At 35.1% G+C, this 24923-nt stretch overlaps 1 protein-coding gene across 2 annotated transcripts in view; it reads right to left on the bottom strand.

Moving 5' to 3' along the window:
• The window catches only part of RNGTT (RNA guanylyltransferase and 5'-phosphatase), a 354408-nt gene that overhangs the window by 4444 nt on the left and 325041 nt on the right, over positions 1–24923 (bottom strand). The window lies entirely within an intron of this gene.

Below are 24923 nucleotides of genomic sequence, written 5' to 3' on the forward strand. Positions count from 1 at the left end.
GTGTCTCTACGGCTTTCAGAAATTGAGTATACTGCCTAGGTTTCATCAACTTTCAGAAAGGTCTAACCATCTAAATTCCTATGTTAAAATCTAAGAAATGCCCTGTACTAGTTAAATGAAAAAGTTACATATCAATAGTGAATACTAGGATCAAATTCAGGCAATGTACATCCTAAATATTTTGCTTTCCAAGCAGTGACAATTAACCAACAATCTAATCTTCAGGAAACTTAGCCTTTCCATCCCCAAACTAGTACAAATTTACAGATGAAGCTATTTGTGACATTAGTTGATGGGTTTTTTGGCTTCTTCACCTCAGATGACTGAATATGGATACTCTATCAAAGCTAACAAGTATCCATGGTAACTACGAACCTTTTAAAAGATATTTCACTGGGCTGTGAGAATGGTTTTCATAAATAGGAATCTAAGCTTATCTTTGTAGTTTTCAAATCAAATGCCAGTCATGGTAATATTTTAATTCTGTCCTCATCTTTCATGGCTAACAACTTTTCCTCACAATATGGTAGACTGCAATCATTTAACTTCATTAGCATTATCTGAAACATTCTCATTTTTCTACCCACATATTCACTACCACCTAGGAATATGACGAGAAGTAAGTTTTTAAAAGATGCTTTCAATTCGCAGATTAGGCAGCACATGTCTTCATAAAAACTTTCAAACTATATTCCTTTCCCTTTACATTTGATTGTACCATCTGCATTTTCAACAAATCCAACAGGTGCAATACACTCAGTGGCTTTGGAACTAGACATGCCCAAAAAAGTGATATTCCAAATAGCAAACTTGCCAAATTTATCCTCAAATATTCATTATTTTAGTCTCAATTCTCTTGCCTTGCTTTCTAGGGACCCATTCTTTTATTTTGGAAACACTGTGTATATGCAAGTATTGGACAACTCATTCAGTTAGGTAAACACAGTTTTGCTATACCACATGTAGGGTCTAACAGAAATAAGTTTCTAAACCTTTCAGTGTCTATTTCCTAATTTCTAAAATGGGGAACAAGTTCCTAATTTACTGGGTCACTGAAACAATAATAATTGAAAGTGCCTGGGACATAGAACAATCGGTAAAATTGTTAACCAAATATAAAATTAGGCAATGAAACATTGCTTTTTAAAATCTGTGGTAAAAAAACATTGAATTTTCCATCTTAACCATTTTTAAGTGTACAGTTCAGCAATGCTAAATGTATGCACATATTTTCCAACAGATGTCTAGAACTTTTCCATCTTGCAACACTGAAATGCTATACTCCCTAAACGCTAATTCCCCCCCTTCCCCTCTACCCAGACCTTGATAACTGCCTTTCTACTTTGTTTCTATGATTTTGACTACTTTAGATACTTCATACGAGTATTAACAGAATCACACACTATTTGTCCTTTTGTGATTGGCTTGTTTCACTTAGCATAATGTCCTTGAGGTTTATTCATGTTGTAGCATGTGACAGAAATTCTTTCTTTTTAAAGGTAGAATAATATTCCACTGTATGTATACACCACATTTTCTTTAGCCATTCATCTGTCAATGGACACGTGGGCTGTTTCTACCTCTTGGCTATTTTGGATAATGTTGCAAAGAACGTGGGTGTGAAAATATCTCTTTGAGATCCTGTTTTAAATTATTTTGGATATACACCCAGAGGCAGTATCACTGGATCATAATTTTATTTTTAATCTTTTGAGGACCCCTTTGTTTTCCATAATGGCTGCATCAATTTACATTCTCACTAACAGTATGCAAAGGTTCCAATGTCACATCCTTAACACTTGTTAGTTTTTGTTCCTTTTTTTTTAAAAAAAAATTGACGCCCATTGTTTACTGTGCTCTAATTTAAACTTTTTGTTCTTTCACAGTGGCCATCCTGATGGTGTCAGGTGCTATCTCATTGTGGTCTTGATTTGCATTTCACTAATGACTGAGAATCTTTCCATGTGCTTATTGGCTGTATACTTTCTTCAGTATACAAGAAACTTTGTCAATTTTTTTAATTGGGTTGTTTATTGTTGTTGAGATGTAGGAGTTCCTTATATATTCTGGACATTAACTTCTTATCAGATGTACAATTTGCAATTATTTTCTCCCATTCTGTAGGCTGCCTTTTCACACTGCTGATTGATTGCTTTGATGTACATAAGTTTTTAACTTTGATGTAGTCCTCTTTGTCTATTTTTTATTTTGTTGCCTATGATTTTGGTGTTGCACACAAGAAATCGTTGCCTAATCCAATGTCCTAAAGATTTGTCCTGGCCGGGCACAGTGGCTCACGCCTGTAATCCCAGCACTTTGGGAGGCCGAGGTGGGCGGATCATGAGGTCAGATCGAGACCATCCTGGCTAACACAGTGAAACCCTGTCTCTACTAAAAATACAAAAAGATTAGCCGGGCATGGTGGCAGGTGCCTGCAGTCCCAGCTACTCGGGAGGCTGAGGCAGGAGAATGGCATGAACCTGGGAGGCGGAGCTTGCAGTGAGCTGAGATCGTGCCACTGCACTCCAGCCTGGGCAAGAGAGGGAGACTCCATCTCCAAAAAAAAAAAAGATTTCTCCTATGTTATCTTTTACAAGTTTAATAGTTTAAGGTCTTATGTTTTGGTCTTTATTTTTGTGTTAATTTTTGTATATGGTGTAAGGTAGGGGTTCAACTTCATTCTTTTGCATGTGGATATTGCTTTCCCAACACTGATAGTTGAAGATATTGATTGTCCCTTCCCATTGTGTAGTGTTGGCGCCCTTGTGGCAAATCATTTGGCCATATATGCAATGATTTATTTCTGGGCTCTCTATTCTGCTCCATTGGTTTGTATCTCTATCTTTATGCCAGTAATTAAGTATGCCATCTAAATTAGATGCTTTGAAGTATGTTTTGAAATCAGGAAGTGTGAGGCCTCCAACTTTGTTCTTTCTCAAGATTGTTTTGGCCTTTTGGGGTCTATTGAGATTCTGTATGAATTTTAAGATAGTTTTTTAATTTCTGCAAAAAATACTATTGGGATTTTGATAGGGGTGGAATGCATTTTAGTAGTATAGATATTTTAACAATATTAAGTCTTCCAATCCACAAGCACGAATGTCTTTCTATTTATTTGTATCTTCTTTGATTTCTTTCAACAAGAAACACTGCTTAATTAAAAAAAAAAAAACCTTACAAGTAAATTTACTAAAGGAACCATGATGACATAGGAAGGTTGACTTTGAAAACAGCTGTCAAGAAAATTTTATCATATGCACTTTACAAGAATGGCTTGCTAGTCAACAATGTGTAGTCTGCACTTTTGCTGACTAGCAACTGTGGTCTTTATCATATAGCTTATCATTCTTGTGTTCTCAGTTTCAGAATTGCTATAAATTATGTTACTCAATCTGACTGTAACAATTAAGCAGTACTATTAACTATCTGTGTATCTCCTTGGCCACTAAAAATCTGGTAAACAGAGCTTTCCAGAAAATGCACGTACCTGCCACTACTAACCTAAACGTATTTCCGTATTTAAGAACAATACATCATTCTTCATTGATCACACCAGTTACAGTCCCAAGATAGACGCACTACAAGTTACTCATTTGGTTAGGTGGTAAAATATATTTAACTAATAAAAATAATATCTCCCATATGTATACAAACTAAAAACAGTTTCCAATAATGGTCGGATCAAAAGAATGACCGGTATAAGGGAGAGGAGTTTAATTTTAGATCTAATTTGTTACTATGACAATAATCATCCTCGGCCAATTACATATTATTATTTACTAAAACAGGACCTCATCAGGTCTTCTAATCAACTGTTATCCTAGTTTGAGTTAACGAGACCTTGAAAGTAAAAAGAATAAAATATTTATAAAACAAGATTTCACATCTGTACCCCAAATTACATTGAATTGATGAGGTTTTACTGGTTCTGGAAAAAACAGAGCAACACACCATATATTTTATGTTGAAAAAAATTTGTTGCCTGTATCCATCTGATTGCATATCACACTTTTATACTATTTGAATCTATAAATAATCTGGGGTTAAGAAACTATCAGATGAAAACGGATCTAGTACTTCTCAAGATTTTAAATTGGCAGCTCAAAGAAAAGTTTCACTTATTAATTTTGGCATTCATCTGTAACTCTTGCCTGAGCAATTATTCCTGCGGTGTTCTAATGGGATTTTTCTGTATCCTCCATTCCTTCTACATCTATTATCTAGAGTTCTTCCATAAGAAAGATTTGTCCGTTCTCCCCTATTTATTCATTTAATTGCTTATCTGTATTGGTATGGACTCGTGGATATTTATTATTTGGTTTATAATAAAATACTCGTCACTTATTTCATTGCTCAAATTGTTCTAGTTTTGGCCACTGAAAACTCTCAGGTTGGCTTCCATGTCTTTTTATCTTGCTTCCCACCTTTTCTCCATGGGGCCCCCTACCACAGATTTTTCTTTTTTTTTCTGAGACAAAGTCTCAGTCTGTCACCCAGGTTGGAGTGCAGTGGTGCGATCACAGCTCACTGCAGCCTCAACTTCCTTGGCTCAAGTCATCCTCCTGCCTCAGCCTCCCAAGTAGTTGAGACCACAGTTGTGCACTACCACACCTGGCTAATATTGCAATTTTTTTTGTAGAGATGGGGTATCCCCATGTTGTTCAGGATGGTCTCAAACTCCTGGGCTTAAGCAATCCTCTGGCCTTGGCCTCCCAAAGTGCTGGGATTACATGGGTGAGCCACTGCACCCAGCCCATTGGGGATTTTCTTAAAGAACAGAATTACTCTTCAACAGTCCAGGTTATGCTAAGAAAGTACTGCCACAACTTATTTTGGTCAGAATTAAAAATTATTATTAAGAAGAAGGACAGAGGGACAAAGAAGGAAAGAAGAACGGGGGTGTGGAATGAATATATGAGACTATAAATAAATTTTTGTACATAGAGTTAAACTAAATTGACCATTTTTTTCTTTTCTGAAGTTATAATTCTACCTTTTGATAATTCAAAATCTACTTCTATAGTGTGACAGAAGGTGGATTTTTTAAACATATCTCAAGTAAATGAACTCAAACAAAAATCTTGTTTTCACGTAAATAACTTTGGTTTTTAGTTCTTATGAAGGCAGAGAAAATAAAACATATACATCAGAAATAAGATGGAATTATAAAAGTTTTCCACGTGGTGTCACAGCAATATAAATAGCTTTAGTCTGAATTATTACATAAACAGTCTTCTAGAACTACTACCTTATAGCAGGGCCATGACGTATTATTACTTTAAGAAAGTGTGTCCGCCTACTAAAAGAAGTAAAATACGTGTCACGTTACCTTTTTAAAACACGTTAGACTAGTACTTCAAAAAACGTTCCTCTGCTGAAATCTATTGGTGTTTGTGCCTCTATAATGAGGAACCACTGTGTAAATGGCACATCTTGCATTTGCTAGGTTAGAAACCCAGCAACAGGAAGTTTCTCCTTCATGAATGGTGGTGTCTTCATGCCCTTCAGTCAGATACGCAACTAATGAAAGCAGTTACTTAGGAAAGAAGCAGCTATAACTCTACCTTATTTACTTATCCCAAGTCATTATAGACAAGTCACAACTAAAGGGTATGAAATTCACACTAAACTACATATTTCTATCATCCAATAAAATCAGAGTTAGTCATAGCTATTATTTCATAGAAAATAACTGGACAGATAAACAAAAACATGTTAGTAGTGGTTATTGGTGGATGGTGGAATTAGAAGTGACTTTTATTTTCTTCTCCATGTTTTGCTGTATTTTCCAAACTTTCAACATTATGCGTGTTTAACTATCATACTTTTTTTGAAACAAAAAATCCTAAAATAAACTACGTTTCACCAATGATGATAAACATCAGGTTGGTTTTTAATGTAGAGGTACAAAACGTAAGAAATAAATATTTAAATGGAAAACAAAAAGTCTTGGAATAATGCTCTGAGTCCACAGCTTGCAAACTGCAATGAGGCACCCCAGAGAGCTACAGCAAATTCACAAGAGCATTGTGGAATATTTTACATTTTTAGGGAAAGACAGTGACAGGAGTTGGACACCATAAAAATTACTAGTTGAAGCGAGTTCACAGTTTTAATACAGAATTCCTTTAGATGACATTATGTCTTTGTAAAGCTGGGTCTGGGGCAGTTATTTTGATTAAAACCACATATTGTGCAAAAAAATCAAGGTGGAACAGGACATGTAGTTGTGGTGTCCAATCTGATTCCAAGGTTTGAGAAGTTGTATGCTCTTTAACACATGCTAAGTTGTTTGGACATAAACACTTAGTTATTTGGATCTATCTGCTTAATAAATGGAATTGTTAGGTATTTCTTTTGGCTTGGAGGTGCTGTGTATGAGGCAACATGAACCAAGCACATTTGCTAGCCTCTGGCCTAAGTCCTTTTCATTCATCCTTTCTGATCCTATCTCTAAAACCTACACACAGATTTATGTCTTGCACTTAGTGGAAATCAACCAGAGTAAGAAGAACTTTGCTGGAGATGCAGAAACCAGATCATGGTACAAAACAGAATTTCTATGAAGTTAATTTCATTAACTCTGATCTAGTTCAATAAAATATGTGCTCTTCATTGGTTGTACCAGTTTAGAGTAGAGGAGATCCTCAGGAAAGACATTTCCTTAAATTCCAGAATCATGTGCCTCAGCTTATCAACCAGCTTGTACTGTTGATAGCTGGTTAAGTAAAGGAGGCTAGTATTATCTCTAAGCTTTTCTCTGCCTCCCTTTCTCCTTCTTACTCCTTCCCCACCTCCCCAAAAACAAAACAAAAGGTTTTAAGACTTAAATATCCTCCCTTTGACACAAGAATGAATATCATGCATTTGTACTCTATTTCTGAGTGACTAAGATGGCATCTATTCTTGTTTCTCGGTGTCTAAGGTGGCATCTATTCCAGCACCAAAATCTGTTAAATAAAAAGTATGCGAGGCCATTAGTTTGGACTAAGCTCCTACACTAAGCCCCAACAGACCAGATTAAAAACCAAAATGGAGTCACTTATACTGAAGCCCCACAGCACCAAACTGAAACTTAGTTGTTACCTGACCTGACAAATCAGAGGGAGATAATAGCCAAAATTCTGAAACAGGCCAGTTTCAGTTGGCATGATAATAAAGTTCCCTCTGCTTTAATCCTTATCCCAGAAAAAGTAACCTGAAATAACCTGATGTTAACCAGTTATTTTTCTGTTGTTGTGTTTCCCTGTTCCCATCTCACAAGGACAGTAACTTTAAATGACCAATCTACTTTTTGTCATTTGTTTCTGCTTTCTTCAGCCTTCTTCTGTATATAAAACTAACCTCCCTTGCTCAGCTCCTCAGAACACTTATTCTATTTTATGGAATACAGTGTTGCCCGATTCTAGAATTGCAAATTAAAGACAATTAAGATCTTTAAATTTGTTGTAATTTTGTCTTTTGACAAATCAAAATGAAAGCAAATGTTTCAGTTAAACACCAAGTTTATAAAATATACTCAAGTATTAAACACCTATATAGGCAAATGAGTGTTAGCTGATATACAGAGCTAACCCAAAAGATAGTTTTGATGGATGGCAAATATTTTATGGATACTCATACACAAAATTTACAGTCAAATATCCATCTAGTTTGTATTTACTATGATGACTATCATTCTTTCATCTACTCTCATGTGGCTTCTACTTTTTCCACTCTAGCAAAACTCTGGCTGGGTTTGTCAATGACCTCTGTTGCTAAATCAAATGGACTCATTTGACCCCTTAGCATTGTCTTACACATTTAAATTCTGCCTCTTTAAAAACATTTCTCTTTTCTAGGCTTCCAGGAAACAAAATCTGGTTTTCCTCCTCTATCCTTTGCTACTCCTTCTCAGGCTTCTTTGCTAACTACTTCTCTTTTAAAGTTGACAAGTCCCTAGGGGCTGGTACTGGATTCTTTTCTTTCTCTAGCAATCTTATTTACCTCCATAGTTTTAAATACCATCTACATGTGAATAACTCCCAAATGTTCTTTCTTGCCACAGTTCCTGAGCTCTAGAACCATCATTCCTCCCACCTGACAAATACTGATCAACCATGTGCCCGGTAAGGTGTTGTGGACTGGTGACATAATGGTAAACAAGGTAGACACAGTCTCTGATCTTTAGAATGTAGTCTAGTGTGAAAGGCAGACAACAAACAAGAAAACAACTACAAAATGTTTACAAAATGATAATGCCTATGGAGAAAATATTGTGTAACAGAGACTAATGCAGAGAGAAAAATATCTGGCTTTAGGTGGGTTCTGAGATGATATTTAAGCTAAGACCCATAGGATGATAAGACCCCAGCCTAAAGAAGGAAAGAAAGGAGGGAGGGAAGGCAGTAGAAAGGAAGCAAAAGCAAGTGGGAGTGCCAAGGGGAGGGGAGACACACACACTTAAGACAGTGATTAACAACGTGTCCAAAGGCCTGAGGTAAAAAAGATCTTATGATCTTGGATGCTGAAGCTACAAAGGCAATGCAATGGAAATAACGTCTCTACAAGCCTTTGAATGGGGTCCCACATAGATCTAACTCATTTCCAAGCTCTTCTTCTTATATCCTATAATTAACTATATTGGTAAATATATGTTTTTTCAAAACTCAACTTTTCACCTGCTTCCAAATCTGTTTCTTCTCTTGTCTTCTCCAATGCAGTAAATGGCAACTCCATCCACCCAATTCCTTGTGACAGAGATCTTGGTGTCCTCCTGATCCCTTCCTCTTCTTTCCCCTAATATTCAATCCATTACTCAGGCCTATTAATTCTACAACCAAAATATAATCTTGGTATATATGTTTCTTCTCTTACTGTCATCATCATAGTCCAACCTATCACAGTGTCTCAGATTCTTGTGACAGCTTCCAAACTGGTCTCTTTTGTATTTTTCCATCCCATAAATTCCTTATACTGAAGCCACAATTACTTTTGAAAAATGTTAATCCAATCAAGTCATTCTCTTGCTTAAAAGAAAAACAAATAAAAGACCTACAGGTTGAAAAGGAAGAAATAGGACTGTCTTTATTCACAGACAACATGATTACTTACATAGAAGGATCTACAAAGAGGCTCCTAGAACCAATAAGTTTAACAAGGCTGCAGAATCCAAAGATGTTAAATACATACATAAATGGATGCAGACTATAAGAATACTAAAACCAATTGAATTTCTATATACCAACAATGAACAGTTGGAAATTTAAAATTTTAAAGTATAATTTATAATAACACAACTAAAAAACATGAAATAGGTATAAATCTAAAAATAATCTGAGCAGGAGCTGCATGTTGACAACTACAAAATACTGATGAAAGAAAGAAATCAAGGAGAACCTAAATAAAAAGAGATATACACCATGTTCATGGATTGAAAGATTCAATATTGTTAAGATGTCAATTCTTCCCAAAGTGATCTATAGATTTAACATAATCACAAGCAAAATCCCCAAAGGATTTTTTAATGGATATCAACAACCTGATTTATGTGGAAAGCCAAAGAAACTAGAACAATTTTGAAAAAGAACAAATTTGAAGAAGTGATACTAACTGATCTCAAAACTTAGTATAAAGCTATAGTTATCAAGACAGTGTGGTATTACTGGTAAGCAGAGAGACACGTGGATCAGCGAAACAGAATAGAGAGCTCACAAATAAATCCACAAATATAAGGTCAATTGATATTTGACCAAGGCACAAAGGCAATGCAATGAAGAAATGATAGTCTTTTCAATAAATGGTACTGGAAAAATTGGATATTCATACATAAAATACGCAACTCAATCTACATCATTCACATTACACAAAAATCAAAGTGTAAAGTACATCTAAATAAATATAGAACTGAAAATTATAAAACTTCTAAAAGAAAACATAAAAGAAAATCTTTGTGACCTAGGGTTAGGCAAAATTTCTTAGAAATGACACCAAAAACATGATTCATAAAATAAAAAACTGATAAACTGCATCAAAATTTAAAACTTATGCTCTCTAAATATATTGTTAAGAGAATGAAAAGACAAAGCATAGATTATAATAAAATATTTGCAAATCACATATCTGACAAAGAATTTGTACCAGAACACATGAAAAAAATCTTAAAACTCAGTAAGAAACAAACAACTAAATTTAAAAAATGGGCAAAAGATTTGAACAGACACTTTACCAAAGAAGCTATATAGATGACAAATAAGCAAATAAAAATACTGTATGTTCAAAATCATTTTAGTCATTAGGAAAATGCAAATTAAAATCACACTGAGATACTATATATACCTATTAGAATGTCTAAAATAAAATATATTGACAATATCAAAGTGTTGACAACAATGCAAGGCAACTGAACTCTCATATATTACTAGTGGAAATGTAAAATTGTATAACCATGTTGGAAAACAGTTTGGCAGTTTCTTTATAAAGTCAAACATACATTTACCATAAGAGCCGGCAATTTTACTCCTAGATATTTTACCCAAGATAAATGAAAACATTTGTTCACACAGAAACTTGAATAAAAATGTTTACAGTATATTTATTTGTGACCATCCAAAACTGGAAACAACTTAAATGCCCTTCAAATGGTGAATAAACACATTGCAGTATAGCCATAAAATGAAATACTACTCAGGAATAAGAACTATTAGTAAACTATTGATAAATACAATAATATGGTTGAATTCCAAATGCATTGAGCTGAACTGAAGAAGCTTGACTTTAAAAGCTATAGAGTATGTGATTCCATTTACATGACATACTGGAAAACGCAAAACTATATCAACAGAAAGCAGACTAGGATTTAGGAGTGGGGAAAGCAATTTATTACAAAGGGGTTGTCATGTGGGGCTCTTTTTTAATGGCGGTGGTGGGGGCTGGTGATGGAACTATTTTGTCTTGATTCTAGTAGTGGCTCTATGCCTATATGCACTTGTCTAAGCTCATACACCAAAAGGAGTGAATTACTGTATGTAGAAGGTGAATAAAAACAAAAATAATACATAAAAAAACAAGAAACAGGTCAGTTAAAAAAAAAGTAATTTCGATCACGTCATCCTTGTCAGTGGCTTCCCATTACAAAGCACTAAATGACATAGCCCTGCTTATTTTTCTAGCTCTAAGAAATTGTCTTAGTGTACCCTACATGTTTCATTTACATTATCTATCATTGTAAGTTATTTGTTGATTATTGATTTGTCAATCCAATGGTTAATAATTATGGAATACTAACTAGATGTAGAGTACTGTTCTAAGGGTTCTGCTTTATTTATTTAATGCTCACAACAACCCTAGGAAGTAGGTATTAATATCCCCATTTCACAGAGGGAAACAGAGGCATAGAGGAGTTATATAATTTGATCAGGGGTTAATAGACAGTAAATGGTGAAGAAGCATATTGTATCCCTACTAAGTAATACAGTATCTAATTTAATCTGTACAAGAGTCCAGAGAGATATCCAGATGTGGACGCTGAAGCCAGAGAGTTTAAGTAATTTGCATGAGGATACAGAGCTGATTTGTTTTATTAACAAAATTTGAATTCTAGGTCTTCATGAATCAAAAATCTATGTCCTTCTTTTCGCTAAGAATCTAGGCTCTAGGTTGAGAAAATATTAAAGGAGGATAAGGTAGACTACACTTATGGACAATTTTACTTCTTGAGTATTTAAGTATTTAAAACAGTAATTTATGTAATTATTTCCAAGGACTACATTTCACTTGGGAGAGTCTAAAGGTGGGAGACAAAGTGATATATGACTGATGAGGGCAGAAGGGCATAATACATTGGCTTGAACCCAGCACAGTATCTGCTAAAGTTTCTTTCTCTTCACTTCCCAAATGCACGTCATTCTGACTGCATCATCTCTGCTGTTTGCTATTCTAATTGCAGCACAAACCACAAATCACAGCAAATTGCAGAATTTCTCAATCATTAAGAATTTACAATAGGTTAATTTTTAAATGGGCTGCATTTCACAGCTGCAAAGCTTTTGTCTGATTTCTAGACTAAATGAGAAGCCATTATTGGGTTGAATGACCTTTCTATAGGCATAACTAGCAAAAATAAGAAGTCACATGGACAAAACAAGCAGCTCTGCCAGGTAAGGTGAGGTAGTGGTAATGACTTACTAAACAGAGTGCCAAACTCTACGGCATAATATATTGGTTCTCTGTTTAGTACTAATACCAAGCATGATGAGAATTATAAGCAGATCATGGATTCAATACATGCTTGGGATAATAAAATCGATATACAACCAAGGAAAGCTTTAACATCCACCATTAACATGAGGAGGAGGCTAAAAATGCAATATGCATGTCTAACACTTTTTTCTTTATAGTTATACATACAATGACTGGCTTATTTGATGTTGCCCATTTTTTAAGATGTCTGTTACACAACTAATGCAAATATTTCATAAAGTATATTTTTCACATTGAATTTAATAAATGGTCTACCTACTTCTGGCAGTAACAAATAACTAAGTTTATTTTAATGATTATTAAATATCCATGTTTAACAAAGTTCACAATGTATTAGACCTAATAATATTTGAACTAGGCAATTCATTAAGATGTCAATGTATAGTTCAGATTACTTCAAGGAGTCCTTACATTTACTTTCAAGGACATGCTAACAATTTGGATCCAATAGTGTTCTCTTTTTTTTTCATTCTTTTAGAAACGTGTGCTGGTTACATATAACTATCTCCTTTCTCACCCATTTTAAACTCAACTATTCAACTATGCCTTTCTTACAGGACAGAGAGACCTCAAGAGAACTGTCCTCTGGATAGATCTAATGTGGTTATGTGGGAGTAAACCAAAATGCTGAAAAAATAAATAAAGATTCCCTTCTTATTCAGCCTGTCACTTAGAACACCAACAATAATGTTGAGGTTTTCTCCTTTTAATCTTCTAAACTCTTTCTCCTTTAAAATCACTCAATTTGCCTTAGTGGCACTTACAGGCACCGAAGACCACAGACTCACACAGCCTTGAACCATTAGACTAAAAACACAGAACTCTTTAGTTTAGTGAAAAATGTTCTCGTGGTGATTTGGACTCACCTGAGCAAACAAACTTCTAGGATTCCTTTCTTACAAGTCTGTACCTCAAGTCAATGCAAAGTCTCACTGAGACCTTCTGACCAACTGTAACCTGCAGCTATAACCTGCCTTTGATATGTCCAATTGGGTATTTTACTGTTTGCCATGCATAGATCATTGCAATTTTATATATGCTTTCTCAACAACTATATTTCTTCTACTTTGAGAAAGAAATCTTGAAGTTATTGACAAAGGCATTACGTAAGTACAGAGTGATAATCACATTGCTCAGAGCCCTAGAGTTTCATTTTGTGTCTCTATGCACTCCTTGAAAAACATTCATGATGGATTTATTTAAATTTTCCTCATCAGCTCCAGGTATAGCGGCTATTTAAAAAGCCACTCAGAAAATGTTGAAAATCTGAAAATGATTACAATAAATTATCTGCATCAAGTATCACATTCCCTAAATATCTTCTCCCCTAAAACCCAAAAACACCACAAAGTTATCTCTCAGATAATCAAACATTTTAGAGCTGAAACTCCAAGCAGGAAACTTTAAAATCATCAAATAAAACCCTTTTATTCTGAAATATTCAAGTACTAAAGTGCCCTCCCCAATTATCTCTATTAATTGGTGTGTATGTGTGAACATTCACATATTGGAGTGTTATAAAACCAGAGGAAATAGCAAATTCATTACTTTGGTAACTTGTACTCAAAATTAATTTAAGGTTTATAGCCAATATATTTATATTCATCATAGATATTTACTTTTTAAATTATTGACTGAGATTTTTTCCTTCATAGGGAAAGGAAGGGGAGAGACTAACATTTATTAACTACCTGTGATGTAGCTGAGCACTTTACATACACTGTTATCCTTTTTATAATAATGAGGAAATTAAGAATGAGAATATTTAAATAGTTTCTTCAAGACAGCATTTGGATCTAGAGCTCTACATCGTACTACCTCTTGGTACTAACTGGGAAATTCAACACACTAGAGGAAAAGGAAAATTTTATTATTGTTTACTCCAAATCAAGAAATGACTAACAGTTAAAGAGCTAAGGGAGTTCAGCTAATGGAGCATCCTTTGCAGTCACCATAAACTAAAGGAGAGACATGTGAACTCTCATAGGTCATGCTGAGTTTAATGTAATATAATCTTCTAAAATAGAAATAAGAAACATAGGCTGCATGTGAAGAAAAAAAAATCCCAAAACCATGAGCCTCAAGTGCCATGTGTTGGTCAATACTAGTCTGGAGAAAAGGGGTCTGGAAAGAAGATAGGACAAACAAAGTAGGAGAAATCTCAAAAGTGGGTAGGGAAAAGGTGTGGACAAGAAGACGAAGAAAGTTCTAAGTGTCCTAAACTGGGTCTGTGAAATGGGGATTAAGTGCATTTCGGTTGAGTAATATACAAAAATTTTACTGATTTATCAGCATTATTTACATTTTTAGCAGGCTCCGGTGATTAAAACAGTCTTTTCCGTTCTGGCAACTGGTTTACCGGCTTTCACTTTCAAAGATGCAGGGGGAAAAAAGATGCAAACATAAAATTCAGCCTGCAGGTAAAATACGTGCTATTATCTAAAGATTTCTACATTTAGAAGTATCTGATTGCCTGATCTTTGGGAGATCAGAATTTTCACAATTCACGTTCTTAAAGATTACATTTGGAATCACATTAAATTTCTCATTTTGTTCCCTCCTTCCCCACCTCCTATATTTCCTTAGGTTTCTGTTCTACAGTTGTTCCAGTGAGGGTAAGGAGAATGTGTTCTAGTGGGAATAAAGAAAAAAAACAAAATTATGCAGGCAAAGAAAAAAGTTGTACATTTTTGGACGTTCACCACTCAACTGCTCTTAGCAAGTTTTCAGAGGATCTGTTCTAAATTAGGTAGCTGTGGTTACCACTATTTTCTGGAAAGTTGTTTTCTGGGTATATGAAATTAAGTCTGAGGATAATTAAGGTAGGTAGCTTTTCATCTTTTCTCTAGAAAGTAACTAGCACAATCTTGGTGCTTAATGAAATTATATATCAGGTAAATGATATGCTTGCCAGGAATGCTTTCAAGTGGTGAGTATTTTACAGGATATTCTCACACTAGCATGCCTCCTTCTAATCTTGATTAAGTCAGCTCAACTCCCTGACTATAAGAAATCACCATGTGAGTCTTTGAAGAATGCGCCTCCTACCAATGCCATGCTGTGCCTACGCTAACCTCTAAGCAAGTACACCGGCAACCCTGAGTTCCTGTGGTTTCCACTGTGGTAGACTGTTGGGCCAGTAGCACACTTGCTATATGAGGGTCTGCTACAGTAAAACGACAATGCAGGAAGGATGTTTGTTTTGGGGGTTTATTCAAAATTGGAGAACACTATGGAATGGTGAAAAGTAACAAGCCAAAGACTCATTATTTGCTTTGTCTGCCAGCTGCCAGCTGCCAAAGAAGACACAGTGGATCGCCTCCTGGTACTGTTCTGTGCCCAGAGGCTCCAAATTAGCACTGTTTTAACTGTCTTGCCACCACACTTCAGATGTTATCACTATCATTTCCATTTTTGCTTTTGGAATATTCCAGGGACCACAGTCCTTCAAATCCTACCATCTAATTGGTGCTAAATTTGCATATAGTCATGCTTCCTCCACTCTGGTGTAAAATGGATATTCTAGTCCTCTTCTGTAAGCTCCGTGTTTTAACTATCACACAGCCTGGAGTTTCACTAGTAGATAAATGTTGAGTAGGCCCACTGCAAAGCTTACTGATGGCAGAGCAAATAGCTGAATTTAACCTTAAATTAATCCTGATATATGAGCTCTGAGTTAAACAGCTCTGAGTTAAACAGGCCAAGCAATAGTTCAGCAAGTCGGTGGGGAGGGGGTGGCAGAATGAACATCTGAGACTTTTTTTTTTTTTTAATTTTAATCCAACATGATAAAGGCAAAGTAACTCATTCTTAGTTACATTTCCTTCTGTGAATTTTGTTTTTTAGTAACTTGTTTTTTTGTTTAAATATTTTTTTAGAAATCAAAACCCAACAATGAGAACAATTATGTTAATAATGCCAGGAAATTTGTTTGCTTTGTTAAATTGAGCTTCAAAAGCACTTCAATTGAACATACATTTGTGATTGCAAGTAATGTCTATTCTTATATCCATTTAAAACGTTTACTTTATTACAGCTTATTATAAATGTGAAGTCTAAAATGCAGCACCATGGCTGCTCAATTTCCAGGCCACAATTTTATGATAATCATATGAAATGTATTCATGTGTCAACAGAACTGCCTAACAATGCCCCAAATGGAGTTGTTAGCAGCTCTGTCTTTCTGATGGCCACACAGTTCTGTGCCTCATAACATTAAGAAACTGCTACAAACGAAAAGTTCTTTGACAATTTTAACTTAGTTTGTAGCATGTACTATGTTGCTACATATAGCTCAGTTTAATTGCTACTGTCTCAGAGATCTCCTACAGGAAAACTGACCTTAAACATATGAATGAGATAAATGGGCTGTTACTTTTTATATGGCTGGATTGTCTTTTTAGGTAGTCTTTACACCAAAGGGGTTGAGACTGCAGAATCCCTCTGGTATTTGATGTTCCCTACTGCATGCAGTGGTGAAAAGGTACCTGGAAGATGCCTTCTGTCACCTTGACATCTCACAAAGGAGTAAGGGAGCACTTATATGCAGATCCGATAAATGGAAATGAATAAAGGCTCTAGAGGTATCCCTCCCTCCCTCTCATGACTTCCTCACTTTTGTGACAAGTAGCCTATATGATGGTGGCCAGTGCAGGAGCTGAGATCTTGAGCAACATTTTCTCAACTCTACATTTTTTTTTAAGGCCCTATGATGCAGGTACCATGCCATGTGTTTTTATGCCCCTTATTTCATTCAGAAGATCTGTTTGCCTGCAGTGGACCATATACTTTTGGATGGAGGTTGGGAGAAAAGCATCCGTCAGGAACCAGAATCATGTGATAGTAGGCTATATATATTTTTTGTTTCAAGTTTTTTTTTTTAACCTCCTAGAAACACTTCTCTGAGTTAGTAACAGAGAACTGTGAAAATGTCCAATCAACTTTAAGACAACTGATTTTTTATAGCCAACTGCTTCTGAAAGAGTACCAAGTCCACCTAGGCCAACTCTTTATTTATTATTTTGAGACAAGGTCTTGCTCTGTCACCCAAGCTAGAGTGGTGTGGGACGCTCACAGCTCACTGCAGCCTCAACCTCCCAGGCTCAAGTGATACTCCCACCTCAGCTTTGCTAGCAGCTGGAACTACAGGCGTGTGCCACCACACTTGGTTAATTTTTGTATTTTTTGTAGAGATGGGAGTTTCACCATGTTGCCCAGGCTGGTCTCAAACACCCGGGCTGAAGCAACCCATCTGCCTTAGCTTCCCAAAGTGCTGTGATTACAGACATAAGCCACCATGCTCAGCCCCAACTCTCTTTTTAGATGGAAAACACTAAGGTTCACAGAAAGCCTGTAACTTATCCAAAGCATATGCCTCTTTGGGTGCAGAACTAGCACCAGGGTCCAGACTTGCAGCATCCCAGTCCAGCACACTGACTATGGAGTCATCTATAAGACAATCCTTCATAAACAAAAGGTATAACTTTGCAGGGCAAATGTTTACTTACAGTCATTTAAGTTTGATCCAGTTTATCTAATGCAAGAAAAACAGTTTATATACCAACCAACTACAGACACACACACACACATACACACACACACACACACATACGTTTCATAAAGCAATTTATTTCCTTTCTTTGTGCTATTTTCTCTTCTACTTTATTTCATTAAAACAAAAACAAACAAACAAACCTGATTGAGATCCACTTAATGGATTTCGAAACCAACCATCAAAGTCAGGGGGAAAAAAAATCTCACAGAATATCAAACAGAATAATGGATTGATTTCAAGCAACTAGCATGGAAGTTAATTCTAGTCTAGTATAATTCTAATCTTGAATTTTATAAACAATAGAGGTAGACAACTCTCAGGACAGGAGTCTTGGTACTCAGAATGCTAAATCAGACCCCGTCTCATGGCTTCTGCCACCTTCCTTTCCCACATATTGTCTCTTTTCGAACAATGACTACACTGTAAAGAGGCTGTCCTGGCTGGGCAAATGCTCTCACCCATTTCTTCTGTAGTCCTTCTGGTATAACATTGCTACCAAAGTATAGTTGATGCTTGGCTTTAATTTAAATTTCAGATAGCATTTTTCTCTAGAGAACTGAGTCTGTTTTGTCAAATCCTGAAATATCACGACATATTATTTCAGGGTATAATCCCTTCCTTTCATTTACATGCACCCCCATTAGATGGTAAGCTCCTTGAGTGAACAAAACAAGTCATTTTGTTTATTGCCAGATACCCCCACTGAATACATAAAAGGTGCTCAATAAGTATGTGTAGAAAAAAAAAGCTTGATGAACATTATACAAAGGAATTATAGAAATGACATCAGATTTTAAAACATTACATGGCTTTCATCCTTGGACCAGGGTCTCTTGCTCTAGGACTCTGTTCTTACTCTTCCCCCTGAATGGCATTGCATCCTCCCCTCTGGATAGCCAGTTCTTCCACCAGGATCACTTTCTCTGGAAAGCCCTTTCTGATTCCACAGGTTCTTGTGCTTCGTTGATAAGAATATCTTATTCTTCCCACATCTTGGAAAGATGGTATGTTGAATTCACTTTATCTCCAACCTGACAATAAGCTCAATCGGGATGGAACTTTAATAAACGGCCTGGCACAGTAAGTGCTCAACTAAAATTTTTTTTTTTTAACATTTAAAAAATACAGTCTCTTTCCAATTCTGCATATATATATTAATAAAAAGTTACACACTTTGGGCTGAAAACCAAATCAAAACAGAATCAGCCCAACCTAATGGCCAAATCATAAGGGTAATTAGTAGTTGGATCAACTGCATGTTTTTGTTTTTGTTTTTTAAGAAGTCCCTTAAAACCATGCTGCCACATAAAATTAGGACATACAATATCATCTACTGGGGAGAGGGGAGCAGAGGAACAGAGAGAAGAAAGTAAGCAAGCAAACCATCTCACACGTATTTTTATGTCAGATGGGAAACAAACAACCAAAATAGCTAAGGCATCCTATTGCATCATATTCATAACATACCAATAATTTTCTGCTTCCTAAAATATGAAAGATAATGACTCATCCATCCAGCACTTATCAATATTGTTTATGATAGAAAAAAGATAAATGCATCATTCCCTTTTGTATCCAGTGCACTAGATAATATATACTTTAAACATGCAAATTTTAAATAAGAAATGCATTTATACAACACAACTAATAGGAACTCAAAGGTTTTATAAACATTAACTCTTCACATTTTTATAAGCTAGTTTTACAAGATTCTTATTTTAAACAGTGGACCTAGGATACATGTAAATAAGGATGGATTTAAAGTAAGTTTCTGCCTCCCTGTCTGCCAGTCTAAAATGAGCCTAAATTTCCTTCTTAAAATAATTTTCCATGTATTTCCCACAATAAAAATCTTAAGAAATATCTCCATTATAATTTTCCACCAAATCTACAAAGAGAAGGATCAGCAAATTGTCTCATGAAATATGACTTGCCAAATTAGTTCAAATTGGCCTCGGTAATAATATTCACTAGGAAAGCATAGAGCTAAAAGGCTACAGACAGAGAAAAGACATATGACAAACCTCTGTGAGTCTGCCCTGAGTGTATAAAGGGTTGGCTTCGAGTCCCTTAAAATTCATCATTTTATTAATCATCCAATAGATGACTTAACGAATAGCCTACTGATAAGACCAAAATTCAAATTCGGAGGTTCTTTTGAATCTTCATTAGAATAAGTACTATAACGAAAGAATCTTAGAGGAGATATTTTTGCAAAAAATAACTGCAGAAAATAAAATATAACTTAAAAAATATAAAAGATGAAGTACTAGTAAATATTTAATATGTGAGTGAAAATGGAAATGTTGTAATCAATGTGGAGAGAAAAATGATAGAAAATCCAAACAAGGTTAAAATGAAGTATTATACATTACTGTTATTATTAATAGTTCTTTCTTTTTTAACAGAGAGAGTTATGTTACTCTAATGGGATACCGAATTTTGGAGGAAAGACTCTTAAGGGATGAAAAAACATTCCTGAATGAGCTAATAATTGTGGATGGAGAATTGAGGTTACATTTGAGTAGTGGTTTGCTAGGCTCACTCCTTTTTCCATCCTTTTTATTCACTCAGAAAACTATAAAATGCCTAGATAAAATAACAGGGCAAAAATAAACACAGAAGCAATCATTCCTTTGTATTGTTTTCTGTGTTTGGGCTGTGTGTGTGCTTATGTATGTATGCTTACAAGTATGTGTATTATGTATATGATAAACATGTATATGCGATGTTTATGTGTGTTCACACATATTTGAAAATACAAAATCCAGAGATTTTAGAAAACATGTAGCTGTTATTTGGTTACACAAACATTGTAAAATTTACACAGAGAAATAAATCAGGCCTTCCAACTGAGGAGTGGATAGGAACAGAAAACTCATCTTTCATCTTTTAACCTTCCAAGTCCTAGAAAGATGAACAACTCCCAGTCCCTCAATGCACATATATACAATTGCCCATACAGTCAAAATATGACAGATTCAGGAACAGAATCTGGCATTCTTGATTATTGTCCTGCAGTCTCTCCTCTATATCACACTGCCCAACACATACTTAATTTCATCATTTGTATATATGTGATTATTCTTAATTTCCAGATATGTAGATTTATAATCGTGGTTTCTAATATTTACTCTGGTATCTGAAAATGCTCATAGATTCATACATTTGTTGAGTACCTTGGAGTTGATGCAGTTCTTTTAGGGAAGCCAGTTTGGTTGTAGTCTCCTGTGGATTTAACTTGTTCTGAATTCTGTGGTATAAGGACGGCTGTTTTAGAGTAATTCCAATTTATTTTTGCTAATTAATATATCACTCCTATGATAAACTAGATCAAACTTGTAAAAATGAGCAGATATATGCTACCATGAGATCACAGATAGTGTTTGCTAGTCATGGAGGGTTCTCAGCCTTCTCTTCTTTGGTACAGAAATGGGAGCATATCCTCCTTTTTAAGAGATATAGGTCATTTATACAACAAGTATTTCTTCAGCTCCTACTACTGTGCAGTCATATTCTGATGAATCAACAGAACCTCCCTTACCACCACCTGGGAGTGCATTTATATCAGAAAGAAACCAACTACAATTCTTCTACCATTAAGAATATCTCCAGCACCTCCCTGTTGAATGAGCAGCAAGGCCCACCCCTGGAACTTCATTGGAAAGCTCTCTCTGATACATACATTTGTTGAGTACCTTGGATTTGATGCAGTTCCTTTAGGAAAACCAGTTTGGTTATAGCCTCCTGCAGATTTAACTTATTCTGAATTCTGTGGTATAAGGAAGGCTGTTTTAGAGTAATTCCAATTTATTTTTGCTAATATATCACCCTTGTAGTAAACTAGATCAAACCTATAAAAATGAGCAGATATATATTACCAGGAGGTCACAGATAGTGTTTGTATAACTCAGGCAGCTAGTCATGGAAGGTTTCAAACTTACTTCCTCTTACTCCAAAGCTTACTCCAAAGCTCTTATCCATATAATCTGAATAGTATTCTCAAAGCAATAATTTAATTTGGCTTTAAATATTTTCACCTTTCTTTTATAGATCTTTAAGGTCAAATAATCATTAATGATGGTATTATGGTTTTGGTTTAAGGGAAAAAAAAAAAAAACTAGAAAGGATCCTGGACATGATTTAATGAAAAAACACATTATTAATTATAAAAAACAAAAACACAACTTTTTTTTTTAAGACAAAGACAAGAACCCCAAATCTCACATCCAATCCTGAGTTCCTTTCAACATACCACACTGCTTCCCTTTTGCTTCTTCACAGATAACTATATAGCAGGCAGTTTAAGGACAATTCTATCTAGTATCTTCCTCATCTTGCTACATTACTGAGAAAATTTAGGAAAGAATACTACAAGAGAATATAAAGAACTTTGAAAAAGGTGGAACTAGATTAAAATCTTGACTCAGATGCTTTTGATAAATGTGCACTGGGCTCCATACTTCACAATCCTTATGTTATTCAATTTTTAAGCAATGTAACCTGAAGCACAGTGCTCAGAATCTGCCAGATGGTGGCTGCTGGGACTGAATGAGTTAACACATACAAACCATTTGGTAGACATGGGGGGTCTCAACTTGGTTAGTTTGCTTTCCTGTTATTTCCTGGAGTTATTCTGCACTCAATTTATGTAGAAAAGTATGATGATATATCACATAAACAGAAGAATTTTCTTCCATTCCCTCTCCTTCAACTAAACAACAAGAAAACAGAACTAAACTGAAGAAATAAATGCCATTTGGTTCACTCTTATTCAATATATTCTTTAGCATAAAACTATTAATGGCAGTAAATGAAGAAAAATAATAAACTATTTGGTTTATTTTCATTCTGTTGTTCCAGTTCAGACTGAATTGGAAAAGGCTGGCTTTTCCATGAGGTTACTTATGAACTAAAACCAAAGTAAAACATGGCTTTGAAACAGAATGCTTGGATCTCAAAATGTCTCAAGTTAGATATCTGTGTCACAGATGTAACTCCTGAGCAGTGCCCCACGCAACCTACGCTTTCTGGAAATGTATACCAAATTCCAGAGAGCCAGAGTCCCTGAAACAAATATTCAAAGGAACACCCTATGGTTTTAGTTATTTGCTTGCTTGGTTTCTCGTGTCATGTCATAATTTCTCATGTGAAAGAAACACGTAAAAAGAAAGTGCATCTGAGAATCCTAATGATCTGAATCCCAAGATGATAAAATAAGGCCCCATCTGCAATGGTTTGTAACTGCTTTAGGGGAGAGGGATGATTGTGGTAAAGAAATACTATTTTTAAAAATGACTTTCATGAGCCTGGTATTGTGCTAGGTGCTTTATCCACACAACTCCATACAAGTCAAAAAGTAATTCTAAGAAGTGCATATTGCCATTCCCATTATGGACAAAAAGCCAAGGCATACCCACTACTACTTAGTTGAATGAGAACCCCACCAGGTTTTTCTAGTTCTAAAGTTTGTCCTAAGGATTAGACTGCTTTTCAATTGGATGACAAATCACCCTTGTGCATTTTAATAGATTCATTAAAAAATTTCCATGAAGATTTTGGACATAAACCTGTGTCAAACCAGCCTGCCACCTCTCTCACAATGGAATCTAAGCAAAAAAGCACAAGAGCCAAAACAAACTAAAAAACTGAAGGGTTCTATTCTTTCAGATAACATATAGTTTTTCTCTAATCTGCCAAATTTCTCTATTGGTTAGATAGTATGAGCAATTTTCTCACAGGAAATCTCTTGTATTTATAGCAAGCTAATTACTTTTTAGACGTGATTGTCATATGTATGTGGATGGTTTTAGAATTCAATTCCGTCAAAAGCTGGAAAATTAATTCATGCCTCATCCCATGCAAGCCTCATGTTTTAAGAGATTAAAAGCCACTACAAAGACCTATTATCATGGCATTTCTGAAGTCTACTCTTAACTAAGAAATCCATTAATTAGCTTTTACGGATGATCTATTATCTCTAAGACAGAAGGTATCTTTGTTGTGATAAGTTCAATGTTCTACCTAATTGTAAAGAAAATTTAGAAAGAACAGTTTTATGCTTTGAAGTTTAGACGAAAACAAAGCTGGCATCTTAATCATGAATGTAACGCATTAAGACATAAAACAAAGGATTCTAGAAAATAAAATATTCGTTATTTTTATTTTCTTTTAGTAAATCAGAGCTAGAATATTATTGGCTACAAAAAGTGAGACGTTAACTCTGATCTCTTACCAGTTAAACAGAGGTACTTTACTATCTTTACAGATGTTTTTAATATACACTTTCCTCAAAAACTGCAATAAGTTATTTGCCACACAATAACTGTTTTCTCTCAAGACGGAAATGTAAGCAACATTTGAAAACTTCAATTTGTTGAAATATGTAACTGTCTGCTAAGCCTCATATTTTGTATCAGCCAAACTGAATTATACGACTTTTGGTAATGTTAAACAAAATTTAAAATTATTACAAATTTTGACTGTTACTCTATTTTTTTCAGTTAAATATGGTAATACATTTCAAAAATGATGTCAAAGATGTCACTTTACTACAGCAAATATTAGAACAGACATTTGGTAGAATCAACAGATGATGCATCCATGAATAACTTTTTTTATTTTAGAGGAGGTAACGTCTATTTCTTCATCTACACTGAGTCCCTCTAAAGCATGTGACGCTATTATAATAAAGGCCTTAAGCAGTTACAAGGCTTTTAAAGTAAGTAACCCTTTTGGGTTACTTATTTTACTATTAAATGGTACTGGGTTACTATTAAAAGTTTAATAGGCTTTTAAGACTACTCATCAGCATACAGAGCACCTACTATTCATATATCTCAGTCTGTGAGATATATACTTCCTCACTTCAACATGAAAAATTTCAGTGGCAAGTAAAGATATACACAGGCAAAAATCTCAAAAAGTAAATAAGAATACAAGAAAAAATAAGATTTCACAGGCAGTTTACAAGCACTTGCCAAGTAAGTGGCACAAATCATACACCACTCCCAAATAAAAAGGAATGCTCCTGCCCAGAAATTGGCTCATACTTCCCTTATAGTTCTTGCTGTATTACTCTCTGCTTTGTAGCTATTTGTATACATATCTCCTTGGAAGGATAGATTTT

The sequence above is a fragment of the Pan paniscus genome, chromosome 5, assembly GCF_029289425.2.
Source record: "Pan paniscus chromosome 5, NHGRI_mPanPan1-v2.0_pri, whole genome shotgun sequence".
NCBI lineage: Eukaryota > Metazoa > Chordata > Mammalia > Primates > Hominidae > Pan > Pan paniscus.